The 13,702-nt window shown below is 38.9% G+C and overlaps 1 pseudogene; it reads right to left on the bottom strand.

Annotated features, from left to right (window-relative positions):
* Positions 1-2,069: 2,069 nt before the first annotated feature.
* On the bottom strand, positions 2,070-2,810 carry LOC120586133 (60S ribosomal protein L7-like; annotated as a pseudogene).
* Between the last annotated feature and the right edge of the window lie 10,892 nt (positions 2,811-13,702).

Genomic DNA, 13,702 nt, shown 5'->3' with positions numbered 1-13,702 from the left:
ACATGGTTGTAGACGTGTCGTACACGCTCGTAGACGGTGCACTAACTGCTGATTGAGTTGATGTGGGCTCCTGACCTGCACGTCAGAGCACAGGACTTGAAATTCTTTATAAGATTTCTACAGAGCCTTAAATCAGCTTCAGAACTCCCAGAGGTAATGAAAACATTCGAGGACCAGTAGCATTAAAAAAATAAATTATGGCACTTTCATTCAAAGAGCTACTGTGCAACTATCGACAGTTGTGTGGAAGACTTTACTTATTGAATAATGACAATACCCATAAGAGGAGCATGAATTATTATGATATCAAAAAAAGTGGCAGAATATGAACTGTGGTCAGTTTTGCTCCATTTGTGCACCGTGTTCCCAGATAACATGACAGGGCGTATCCCAAAAGGAAGGCAGCACATATCTCTTTAGGGGAGGATCTCATACTCTTTTAAATTTTTTTTTGTTTGTTTCTGTTAATATGCATGTTCTACTGTGTTTACAGTGAGCATTTATTAGATAGATCGGGAGACAGAGAGTAACATAACAGCGACGACTGTGAAGAGAATCAGTCCCGCATCTGCTTTTCGTCTTCTGATCTAAGGTCTTCTAAGAGAAAGAAGCTGCAGTCGCTCTTACAGCAAAGTGGCGCTAGTGTCCACAGCCAAGCTAATGTGTGGAAGCAGTAGCCTTTCCTCCGCGACTTTCTTTCTCTTTCATTGTGTTTCTCCAGCCCGGTGCTGCTCCCATCCTCCTGTACCCTCCCCACCATACACGCAGTCACATAAACGGCTATCCTGTGACACTGAGTGACTTTCAGTAGCCACCAAAGGAGAGACACTCAAACACTTTCTCCCCTTTCTCCCTGGAGCGCCGCATCCTGGAAGAAGAATCACACAGGGCAGCGACCTCGCTGTGGCCCTGGCACATCGAGAACCAAGGAGTTAAATGCTAATGAAGACCCTGGAACATTTGAAGAGCTTACTCATCTGTAGAAATATTTCATTTCTCTTACGAGGAGGCAAGTGACATTAAGAAACCAAGCCGAAGTGGAATAAAAGTCAGAGTCCCTGTAGGGTAAACAGTAAGGTGCACACAGGGACGATGCCTCTGCTTTTCTACTTTGTTTTAATTAAGTGCTTCTAGTCTATCCTCCCTGGACCCAGCATTTTTAGAAAGTGAGGATGAAATCCCAAGTTTAGAAGTAAGCACTCGTTTCATGAGACACGAAATTAATCTTCTGCATTTTCTAAGGTGACATTGTGTGTGATGTTTCCTTCTGAAAAACAGTCATGTTTTAAAGACATAAGAATGCGTTTTAAGCGATGCGTTAGGAACCTGGTTTTGAGAAGACGAATGGTGCCATTTCTTCCAAGTCAGGCTTCTATGAACCTTTGAGTTCATTGATTTACGTTCATGGAGGAGTTACTGGGAGTGAATTTCCTCCACTAACTACCGGTGGCCTCTGAAGTGTCTTGAGGCTCCTACCTGAGATTTTAGTCAAGGCTGTGGGAGAAGTTCCCATACTGAGGAAGAGATGGAGAGACCGTTGCTTATAGCAGTTTTGTGATCGTCTGTCTCATCCTGTCTGTCCCAGTATTTAGTTAAGTATGAGTCGATGGATGACATTCTTTTATATTAAAGTGTTATATGCTTCCTCCTCTCTCACTCATATAAGATTTATGGATTCTCAATTCAATTTTTATTTGCCAATTTATTTCGTTAACATATTAGTAATTAAAGCATGCAGATAATATAGAATAGTGGATAATCCTCCCAACATAATTGTGGCTACCAGCTGATAAGTTCCATTTAGGTCTCTGGCATGTTATCTCATTTAGTCTTTCTGTCCATTTATAAATGAATGAAGTGAGAGTCGGAGATACTAATTCATTTGCGATTTTACACGGCTGGTGTATGGGAGAACTGGAATTACGGTTCAGATCAGTCTGATGTTGGGTCTTTATTTCATCCTTACTCTGTATGAGCTGTTGAAATTTTAGAGCAAATTAAATTTTTTTCCAGTTCGAAAGCAGTCGCTGTTTGTTGATAAGGTAACAGAAATAACCACGGTAGCTGCCTTAGTCCCTCCTTCTAGCAAGCCCGTTGACCCGGTCTTCCCTGTGTCAGGGGTCTCCACCTTCCCCACAATCGGTGGTCTTTTTCTTCATTCTCCCTCAAGGAGAAGATAACGCGAAGGGCTGCAGGACGTTGCTTACTTCTTTGGAGTGTTTTTCCAACAGTATAGCTCTCATGAGTCAGATCCTCCACGCAGACGATGCCATGTTTACCGAGAGATCGCGCCATCCATGAGTTACCTCTCGGGACAATTTGTTCTGTTGATTTTGCCATAACCACACTTGTAGGTCATGTACTGACCTCAGGTTTGGGTGTCCCACGCGACACATGGATCCACTGTCCTCAGCATGTTAACAGGGGCCTTGCCGAGCTTAGCAAGATCCCGTCGAAGATCTGGTGACACAGATGCAGCACCTTTGGACCTTTGGGCTCACACCACCGATACCTCTGACCCTGATGACACATGACAGTTTGGGTTCCACAGGTACACGGAAGTTGCTGGCTTTTTTTTGCCATCTTAGACATTCGAGTCTCAGGTCTGTACACCTGCCCATGCTCCTTGTGATAGCGCTTAGCTTTTTCATAGAGAAGCTTCCTCTTTGCCTTTCAGAAACATCTTTGGGACAAACTATTTTTCTCAGGCGTTTGATCTTCAGCTCTGCAAAATTCTTTCACTTTTTCTTGAGGGTTTCTGGCACAGCAGGAACCTCCTCCTCCTCTTCTGCACCATCCATGGTTCCAGCCAGAAAAAAGGAACAGATTAAAATTTTTGATCAGCGTAATAGTCTTGGAATATAAACCATTTCTAAGATTCAGTGAACTCTGAGTAAAAAGTGGAAAGAAAGCTTGGGGAATTTGAAATCGGTGATGCAAATGGAGAAAAGCTTTCCCACATCTAATGTTTTTAAAGCCATTTATGGTTTGCTCTCTGTTCCCCATATGATAACAAACAGGAACGCTCATAACCCTCAAGAAAAGAAAAATTTCATGTATCTATGTCTGTCTGTCTACACACACGCACACACAAGCACGTACTGACACCCACACATTATTTCTGTAAACCTTATGGCACAGATACCTGTTGCTGCCTAGCAAATCAGCATTCGAAAGAGAGTTTAATAGAGTAGCTTTCTCTGAACCTCCCCTGAAGTTATTAATTTTGTTTGTGTATCTTCACTTTGACCGGGGCTCAGCAGGGCTGGCTTGCCTCTCTTCTCACGACCTTGTATGGGTGGCTTTAACGGGGACCGAAGGGCTACCTCCTCGGTGGCTGGCAATTTGGTGCTGAACTGGGGCATGCGGCTCAGTCCTGGCAGGAGGCTGGGGCACGCGTCTCCTCTATACATTGGCCGCTTCGTCTGAGCATCTCTAGGGGCTTCTTGGCCTTCCTCACAGCCCGGTGACTCAGTTTCAAGTATGAACATCCCCATCCTGAGATCTCAGTGTCATTCTGCACTGTCATTATAAGAGTCCCCAGATTCAGGGGGAGGGCACGCAGACCCCACTTCTCTGTAGGATGAGCGACGCCATCAAGGTGGTAAGAAAGCGTGGGCAAGGAAAGTTAAATACGAGCTTTTGCCACTTGTCCTGGTTGAGCTCTAGATTAAGGCAATAAAAGCAGCCATTGCCACAGACGATCGAAGATGGTCTGTGTGCAACCTGAGCACTGTCATCAGATCGCGTTTGCCCTGGGCACACATCTACAGGTGTGTGTATTTTAGAAGCATCTAGGTGGAAGTGGCAAGTCTTTATATGCCCAAGAGGGCATGTGTTACTTCTTTAAGGAATATGCATGGCGGACTGTAAAAAAATTTATTGATGCAAGTGTTACTTAAAATTATAAATTTTCTTTTCAAAACAGCATCGAACTGACTTCAAACTGATTTCATTATGCTCTGCTCAGTGCCCGACATGGTGCCTTGCACACCTGGGTGCCTGATAATGTGATTCGACATGAATTCCTATTATAAACTTCATGGGATTCAAACCTATTTCACTGTAGGATTTGGGTTACAGCTTTTGACTAGAGTTTTTTTTCCCCCCTTTTATTCACTTAATAAATATTTATTGAGGATTCCCAAGGTCACAGTTTTTAATTATGAACTGCAAGAGCAGAATAGGGGGAATCTAATAAATACCTAATCATTTTTAAGAATTATGTAAGGTCCAGGGCAGATGATTAATGTTAAACATTTATTCAACTTAAATATATAGGAGACTATGCGTAAAAGGCATACCCTTGTTTTTGGAGGGAAGAGACGGTATGTTTATGCCACTTTGGAATATAAGACAGTTACACAGTGGTCAATTTAGCTAGTACTGCTGCACCAGTGGACAAGGGTCATCTGCGAATGCCCTTTCTCATCTGTCGTTTCTCTGGTCATAGTTATGTTTTTTTGTGTGCATTTTAAAATTCTAAAATACACGTTTAGAACATAAAATTATTGCGATCCCTGGGACAACTTTAATTTTTCTTTCATTTACTGAAAAAGGATTTGGGCAGCAAACTGAAACTAAGAAGACTTATGAGAGAAGCTTTCGTGTATTTAAATAATCACTTTCCTCGCTGTTTTAAATACATTCTTCAATATTACATAGAAACCAGTTCAGTTGAGGTCCTCGACAGTGCAGTGACCGTTCTAAATTATTCTCTTCAGTGGATAATTTCTACAGCACACACCCGCGTCCATGTAGAGGATTGTAGAGGACGCAGAGGATGAACCTGAGAGCAATGGGTTCCGTTTCTTTAGCTACAGACTTTGACTCTTCATTTTCACCATGTCACTCAGGTGCTCCCCCTCTCTCTGCTCCCCGAGTTAGTGGTCTATTTTGAATTTCTACTGAGATGAAAGGGTGGACCTCGTTCTCTCCCCTAGGGTTGCCTTCTTTATTTCTAAAGAGGAGGGGTGTGCGACACATCTAGCTTAGGTCGTCGGCCTGTCAGCATCTGGGCACGTAAACATTCTTGTGCTGGTGAGCGGTGCCCTGCTGCCCGGGCCTCGGGGGACAAACTGGGGTAGAGGCCATTCTGTCTTAGTGGGACGAAGTCACGCTACATCATTGATTTTACTTCAGCACATTACCTTGGTGCATTCGCTATGCTAAGAATGGTTTTTACTCTTCCCGTGAGCCTATTCTTTTTTTTCCAACCAAAAAACTATATTTTTGCCTTTAAAAAAAAATTATCGTACTAAAAGATCATTATTGTGCACATCTGAGCAGTCTCATTACCGCTTTGGTGCGATTCTACGTTGTCCTTTAAGTGTGCATTGCTTTTTTAATGGCCTCTCTGCCTTTCAGTGGGAGAACATTCATACTACCAGGGGTTAAGTGAGATTATTAACATTCTTCCTCCTGGGTTGGATGATTTCTCCCATTAATTCAAATATCCTTCCTTTTTACTGCACCTCGCTTGAATGGCTCTTCAGATACAAGTTCAAATGTTTGGTTTTGTAACAGTCCACTTCAGCCTGGATATAATGGTTTAGTTAATCTGTTCAGAAATGTGTTCGCTCCTGGAACTCGTGCCGCTGTTGCTGGGTATTGACTTCCGTGCTGCTGTAGTAACCAACCTATGTGAACCGTCAAGTTCTCCTGCCTTTGGTGGAAACCCACGGTCTTTGGAGAACTTGACCAGATTAAAGGGTTGCTGTTAGAGCGATGATTAAATTGGAGTGGGAAATGGGTGTACTGACATTTAGGGCATGAAAAGTGGAGGTTATTATAATGTTTATCTCTTGTACTTAATTGTCATAATAGTACAAGTTACTTGTGTAGCAGGCATTTGTTCAGCCCTCTCTTCTTTTTCCGAGTCCACCTGTCCCAGTACTTTGCCTGATCTTTCTGAAGGATGAGTTAATGGTTTCCTATTGGTTTCAGCTTTTCTTACTCCCTGGCAACAATCATATAGTCTCACTTCCACAGACAGTTCTATACACTCGTCACAGACCATTTTGAAATAATTGGTAGTAAATATACCAGATATCTAAATGGCTTCCTAATGGTGTAGAATTGAAAAGGAAACTATATTGACTCGCTAAACTTGGGTAACTCCCAGAGACTTTTCGTATAAAGTATTTGAAAACTATTAATTCACTGTTGGTAGGTAACATCAGACAAAGCAAGTCATCTATACCTACTTAGCAATCTACAAGGTGGCCCCGTTTAGCATGGAAGAGCAGAGATTCTGGAGTGGGGTGGCCTGCATTCAAGTCACAGTTTCCTCTTGACCTTAGGCAAACAAGCTTCTTTTCTGCCTCAGTTTCTTCTCTAATATGGTGATCACCATCGTCTCTCCCAGGGCTAAGCGGGAAGAAAGGACTTAATATGTGAAGTGTTCAGAACCATACCTGACACAAGGTAAGCAAAAAGAAACACGTTGAAAATGCTACACTATTGTGATGATTTATTATTTTTATTCTTCAGTTAAGTGTTCACAACTCCGAATATAGCAAGCTCAATGAATGCAGCCCTAGTTAAAATGCGAATCTTATGCACAACACTAATATTTATTATTATTTTAAGTATAAATCAATACCAATTGAAAAGACAACTCCCAAATGAGAATGAAGAAAGGCATTACTTCAAAGATGTTACAAAATCCCTTTAAAACACTTTCTTCCAAAACACATTTTGCTCTGTGGTTTCATATTTTGATTTGAGATGTTAGCGCAAAAACAAATTGTAGAAAGAATAAAAATCAGTTATCCAGTCATCATTTGGTAGCCTTATTTTACCTAATTAATATTTCTTAGGAACACTTAGAAAGTTAGAAAGATATTTTGTAACATTAAAAATGAAGCAACTGAAATAATTTTTTGCTTTTGCTTTGTAGTTTCTATTCTCATTTTGGATTAGAAATAAACGATAAGATGATAACATTCTAAAATGTCGTTTGAGTTGTTCACTCTTTAAGATCAAATTTGAACATTTCCTCCAACTTCACACCTCATGACAGCCCCAATTGATGAAATCCAGCAGCTCGCACCTTTTATGGAAGTTGTTGATTGTGAGTTGACTAAGAGACAATAGACCGCTGTTGGTCTCCAATATTCCTCAGGCACAAACAAGTTACTTTCTCATACTTGGAAGCTAAGTCTAAAATAAAAGCAGCAGGAAACTTTCCAGATTATTGGATTGTTTGATATCTTTTAGAACAGTTTTAAAAATGTTAGTGTTCTCTGAAATTTGCCCCCTGAAAAATTAATTCAATAGATTATTTAAACATAATTAATTCACAAAGAACTGCTAAGCTTCTGTGAAAATAAATATCGATTTACACTCTGGCACATTAATTACTCTTTGGAGAGAAGAGGAGGATTTTAAATATAATTTTTTCATTTTAGGTCGGTTCTTCCATGGATAGATGACTTGCTTTATCTGATGTTACCTAAAAACAATGAATTAATAGTTTTCAAATATTTTATACTAAAAGTCTCTGGGAGTTACCCAAGTTTAGTGAGTCAGTATAATGAATTTACCCTCCTTAGTAGTGATGAGAAAATGTGGGTTCGGAATGCTGAATAACTTTCCTACTAGCCCACTGGTAACATTAATGAAATGGCTGAAAATTGGCCCCCTGCATACTGTTAGTGAGAAAATAATGGTGTAGCTGATGGACAGAGGAGGGAGGTGCCTCCAAAAACTAAAAATGAGACTTTCGTATGATCCAACTGACCCACCTCTGGGTACACCTCCAAAGGAAATAAAGTCTCTGCCTTGTAAACATATCCACAACTATGTTCATTACAGCATTCTTCAGGATAGCCGAAATATGAAAACATCTCAAATGTCCATAGACAGGAGAATTCAATGGGATACAGTTCAGTCTTAAGAAGGAGATTCTACTTTTTGTGACAACGTGAATGGACCTGGAAGAGAGTACGCTATTTGAGATAAGTCACAGAAGGACAAATACTGCCTAATTCTGCTTATATGAGGAATCTAAATTAGCCAGATTTATAGAAGCAGAAACTAGGATGGCGGTTACAAGAGGATGGCGTCAGGGCACAGAGGGGGTGTCGTTCAGAGGGAGTGAAGTGACCTTGACTCAGGGCGAGTACTGTCTACAGAGCTGCTGAACAGCACAGCAAATGCAGGTAGCAATGTGTGCGCTTACAGTCACATTGGGAGGGTGGAACTCACAGTAAATGCCCCGACTGCCCCCCTCCCTCCCGACTCCGCCCCATAGACACACTCGCAAAATTAACAAAAACGAACACAAGTCAACTTTCAACGTTGACGGATATGTTTATTGCCTCGTTTGTGGTGATAGTAACAGATATATGCATATGTTCAAATTTATCAAATTATGTACATTAATTATGTGCAGTATATCAATTATACCTCAATAAATCTGTTTTTGAAACAGGTAAACCTGTAAACAGCTTTTAAAAGCATTATTTTTCAGTTCCCCAAACCATAAAATGTATACAAATGCTTTAACTTTTTCTAAAATGGGGAGCGGGGGAGGGGAAGAAGAGAAATCAGACAGATTCTTGTTTGCCTTTTAAAAAAGTCTGCCATCCACATCTGTGGAGATGCACAGGTAAGAGAGATTTGAAAGGAGGAAGATCAAGATCAACATTCTGCAAGAACTGACAACGGGTATTGAAGCGAGCAACACAGTTGCTTAAAAAATTGCAAACCAAACATTTTAAGAGATCTAAGCTAAAAGGTACTGTTTTGGTAAGGGTTTTCAGGACAGTAAAGCCCAATTTAAATCGATAACAGTGCTTCGTTTTGTTTCCTGTGACCATCCTCTAACGTAAGAGTTTGTTCTTTGTTCCAATCGAAGTTGCATATAGATCAGAAAAGAAATATAATAATGCTTATTCGTAGATGCTTTCAAACACACACACACCCCTCACAAAAAGGAAAATTGGAAAAGCGGTGTAAACAAAAGGCCTACGAAAACTCCCAAGGCAGAAGTTTTACCAATACATGTTTAAAGACTAAGAGAGAAATGTTACTCCATAATCTAAGTGAAATGACAAACAGCATATTTATTCTTAAAACAGATAAACAGATTGGATTCAGATGTAAGATTTCAAAAATATCATAGGACAAAAAAGCGGAGAGAAAACGAGCACTGACTTAGAAGGGAGGAGCAAATCCTTCACAGAGTGAAAGCGTTTATACCCAACATGATAGCGTGATCACGACAGACGACTGTGTCAGAGCTACGAGAACCAGGGAAGTCACCTTCCACTTACCTAGAACAAGGCTATGAAGCAGTCGCGGATGGGCCGAGGGCTTTGGGTGAGCGTGGAAGTGATTCAGTGGCGATACCGAACTCCCCAGCACGCGCGCGCATGCGCACACGCACACACACACACACACACACACACACACACACACACACACAGTCATCAAAGGTTCAAACCCATGATGGAACAAAACCTCCCGGAAGACAGACTTGAATTTGAAGATCAAAAGTCTTACCACATGGCATAGGTGAGGGGTGTGGGTAGGTGAATGAGAGAAGCCGGAGGGTTCCAAAACAGTCAGTCAGTCGGCAGCCACGACCTGGTTAGATTATAAGGAGCCCAGATATTGAGGGAAATGTTAGTATGGCCTCAGATTTTTCCAAAATAGCTTTTACTACTAAAAGGGTAGAGATGAGTCTACAAATTTCTGAGGAAAGTATGTCCAAATAGTTTTACCTTCGTCCCAACTAAATATAAATAATTTTATATTAAATATTATTAAATAAGTATATACGTGTAACTTTCTTTGTGTTCTCTTTCACTTTCTCTCCTCCTCCCCCTCTTTCTCTATTCTCTCTCTCTATACACCTCTATCTATAAAAAGATGTATGTAATCATCTTCATCACATAGCGACTAAGGTTTATTCATGTGATTGTGTTCAATGCGTGTGTATGTATGTGCATATATATTCTGTTTCCTGTGTTCTGTTCATTCCTTGAAATTTTTGTAATAGACATACTGAATTTGCAAAAAAAATCATTTTTCTTAGAAAAATTGCTTTTTATCTAGAAATAATACCAAAAAAGTCTTGTCTTTTTTTTTTTTTTACAAGACATTGTTGCATTACCTGCCAATTGCAGAGATTTGTTCTGATTTCAATAGTTGTGATCCTGTATATCTCATTTGGTGTCTGGGCAATTTCTTTACCTCTTGTGCCTCATAACATTTTTCGAGAAGTCAAATCTATAGATAAATGTATATATATAAATAAGAACAAATTTTTTACTGTCCTTTATCTGAAAAATCACTGCAGAACAATTTTCAGAAAGCTCGAAAGAAGCAGCTGAATACAAAATATCATGTCTCCAGGCTGCTGAAATACTGGTGGATATTTTTATTGGTTTATCTTCTTGCTGATAGATTGAATTGCTTAGTCGCATGGCAGATCATAAGGGTCTTTGATCCAGACTAATCAATCCGTTTACTGCCTCAGAGAAACACTTGTCATGTGATTGTTATCATTGATTGTTACTTATGATATATTTATTTCATAAGTAGTAATCAAATTTTAATCACAAGTAAATAAACTAATGGTCAAGTGATCTATGGTCTATATAATTAACTTTAAATTTGAGCCAAACCAAGAGGAGCATAGGGAAGCATAAAATTCTAGCAAAGCCACCGGAGAATTAATTTAGCTTCTCAAACTTGTCTTTTTTTTTGTTTTTATACACAGGGTTTTTTGTGAGGAATAAATGATCAAATGTATGAAAGCATTAGCAGCTTTATATGTCTGATATATAAATGTTCAATAAACACTGCGTATTATAGATAAAAACAAGCTCTGTCTAAATGAATCGACAATAAGATAAGTTCTCCATTAACCAAAGTAGGACAGGGAAGGAGAGAAGGACAATAACATCATCCCAGGAGTGGTCCATCATGAGATGCAAGGGATGGCTGTAGAGTCCCTTTGAAAAGATGGAGTTGCAGGAGCAGAGGCTGCCCCCAGCTGGGAGCTGGACCCAAAGTCCCACTCTCTTGGAGTACCAACTCCACTGCCCTGGTGAAATTTTAGCCCCAAGCTGCCAATTTAGAACCTGTTCAGAACTGTGGGACTCAGGTGACTTGGGGAATATAATTACAAAACAGCAAACAGAGAAATAGTATCCTTAAGGGCACCTTCAAATGCAAATACAGAACTCTCCCCCCGCCCCAATATTTGTGTGTATACAGGAAACTAACAATATGTAACATAGGCAACAAGCAAGAACAACAAAGTTAACTCAGAAAGGAATATAAAAGCTGAAAGGAAAGTATCAGGGAAAACTTGAAATAATATATTTATAATCTACAAATAGAAAAATGGAAGGAGTTGTGCCTAAAATGGAATAGTAAAAACAAAACCAAACCGGAATAATTGTATAGGAAAACAAAACCAGAATAATTGTATAGGAAATCTAGGTAATAATATGACAAGAAAAATAAATAAGTGCAACTCTGAAATTTTATTTTTATTCACTACTCTTTCCCTGTGTAATAAAAACAAAATACTTTGCACCTATTGTCTATGGCATTGTTTTACTAATATGTGAAGCTCATGGCAGGTGATACCTGGAATCAAATTCTGGATCTTCACTTACCTGCCATATAAATTTGGGAGAATATACTTAATCCCTACTGCTTCAACTTCCTCATATGAATATTGTTAAAAAATAATAACTCAGTGGGGAACATTGAATATTAACCAGCTAATGCAGTTTATTTCATAGCAGATCCATAATATTAACTTTAGTTACCGATTGGTAATCTTTAGTGTTGAAATGAACTGTCTGGTCTGTTACTGGATGTTGATTCTTTTGATGAACCAATGAACTTATTATGTGTGTTTTTTTGGTTGGTTTGTTTACCCATCACTAGATATTTTTGCTCGTGAAGGAAAATAAAATTTTTAAATACCAACTTTAAAAAATCTCTGAGTGGTACCCTCTTCCAGTAAGCTAGTATATTTTCCAGAGGTTTCACAAAACATCCTTGATTATACGACAAAATTGTCAAGGTAGAAGGTTGCTCGATTGGACAGTTTTTTTGTATTCATTGCTTTGTATTCAGTCCTAATTTGTATCATACTCCTAACTCCTAGCTTAGAGACTGGCGAATAATGTGCTAAATTGTGTTGACTTAATTGACAAATGAAAGAAAAATCATGAGGAGTATTATATAAAATCATTCCATAATCTGGAATATGCTGATTTCTTTTATTCTTTCAGTCAGTATTTGGAATTTTATGTATTTCTTGGGTAATAAAAACCAATTAAAACCTAGTTCTTGGAAGTTCTACCTAGCAGACCATCATTGTGAAATTCTAAAATTTGCAGCATTTATACAGTATTTTTTCACTGTCAGTTGATTCAGTAGTTCTTTATACATAGCTTTACAAAGTTGAAACAAATATATTTGTGGAATATTGTAGCAATATCTTTCAGGACAGTGTATCAATGTTTCGCTACTTCAAATATTTTTTATTATTTTCATATAAAATAAGTTGCAGCATCCATATACTAGAGGTGCTAGTACTAAACATATTGTAATAAATACATTAGTTTTAATTTTTTAACACCTATTATGCATATTCAAGACACTTGATCATATTAATGCGAAAGTACTTAAAACCAAGTGAGAAAGTTTTAATTTTCATCTCTACGACAGATCTGTGTATTTGACTGCCAACAGCCTGGGTTGGATTTGTTTTGAATTATGATTTACCATTTACATCTTGATTGTCTTTAAAATCATGATTAGCAAAGAAAATATATGTTGTACATTATATATATACATATATATATATGATATTGTTAGGAAAGATATATATTTATGTATATATATGTAATTCTTAATTTTATTTTCTGCTTAAGGATGTGTACTAGTTTGGTAGGGCTGCTGTAACCAAGTAACACACACTTGGTGGCTTGAAACAATGGACATTTATCGCCTCCTGTCCCAGAGGCCAGAGGTCTGAAATCGAGGTGTCGGTTGGTGTCTACGCTCCCTCTGAGGATCCCAGGGGAAGAGCAGCCTTCCTCGCCTCTCCGGCTTGGGCTTCGGTGTTTGCTGGCATTCTTCTCCTTCTTTGGCTTATAGATGCGTCACGCTAGTCACGTGGTTGTCTTCTCCCTGGATGCCTTCACATCGTTTTCCGTCTCTGCCTGACTTTTTGCCCCAATTTTTTCTTTCTATAAAGACACCGTTCACACTGGATTAGGGCCCACACCAATGGCCTCTTTGTGACTTGATTTGCTTTGTAAAGGCCCGATATCCAAATAACTTTATGTTCTGAGGAACTGGGGTTGTGGACCTCAAACCATTACAGTGTGTTTACTTAAAGAATTTATCTTTGAGCAGCTATATATTTTTCATCCTTGTATAAATAAAATTAATCATCATGATCAAAATAAGTTTCATCTTTGGACCAAATTTAATGTTCAGAGAAATTGTCAGATGTGCCAGCATCTTAAAAAACATGTCCTCATTCCCATTTCTTTAAATAGATTATAGTTTTACTCTTGTCAGAATCCCCTTTAAAATGTGAACTGGACACAAAATTTGTTTTCAGATTAGATTTTTGATGATCAGTTCAGCAGAATAAATTATGCATGCTTTGTAGGGAAGGAGCACATTTATGTTGAAATTTTCATCACATATTGAA

This window comes from Pteropus medius, unplaced genomic scaffold (assembly GCF_902729225.1).
Source record: "Pteropus medius unplaced genomic scaffold, Ma_sr-lr_union100, whole genome shotgun sequence".
NCBI lineage: Eukaryota > Metazoa > Chordata > Mammalia > Chiroptera > Pteropodidae > Pteropus > Pteropus medius.
The sequence above is the reverse complement of the archived record's forward strand: the minus strand, read 5'-3'. Positions and strand labels throughout refer to the sequence as shown.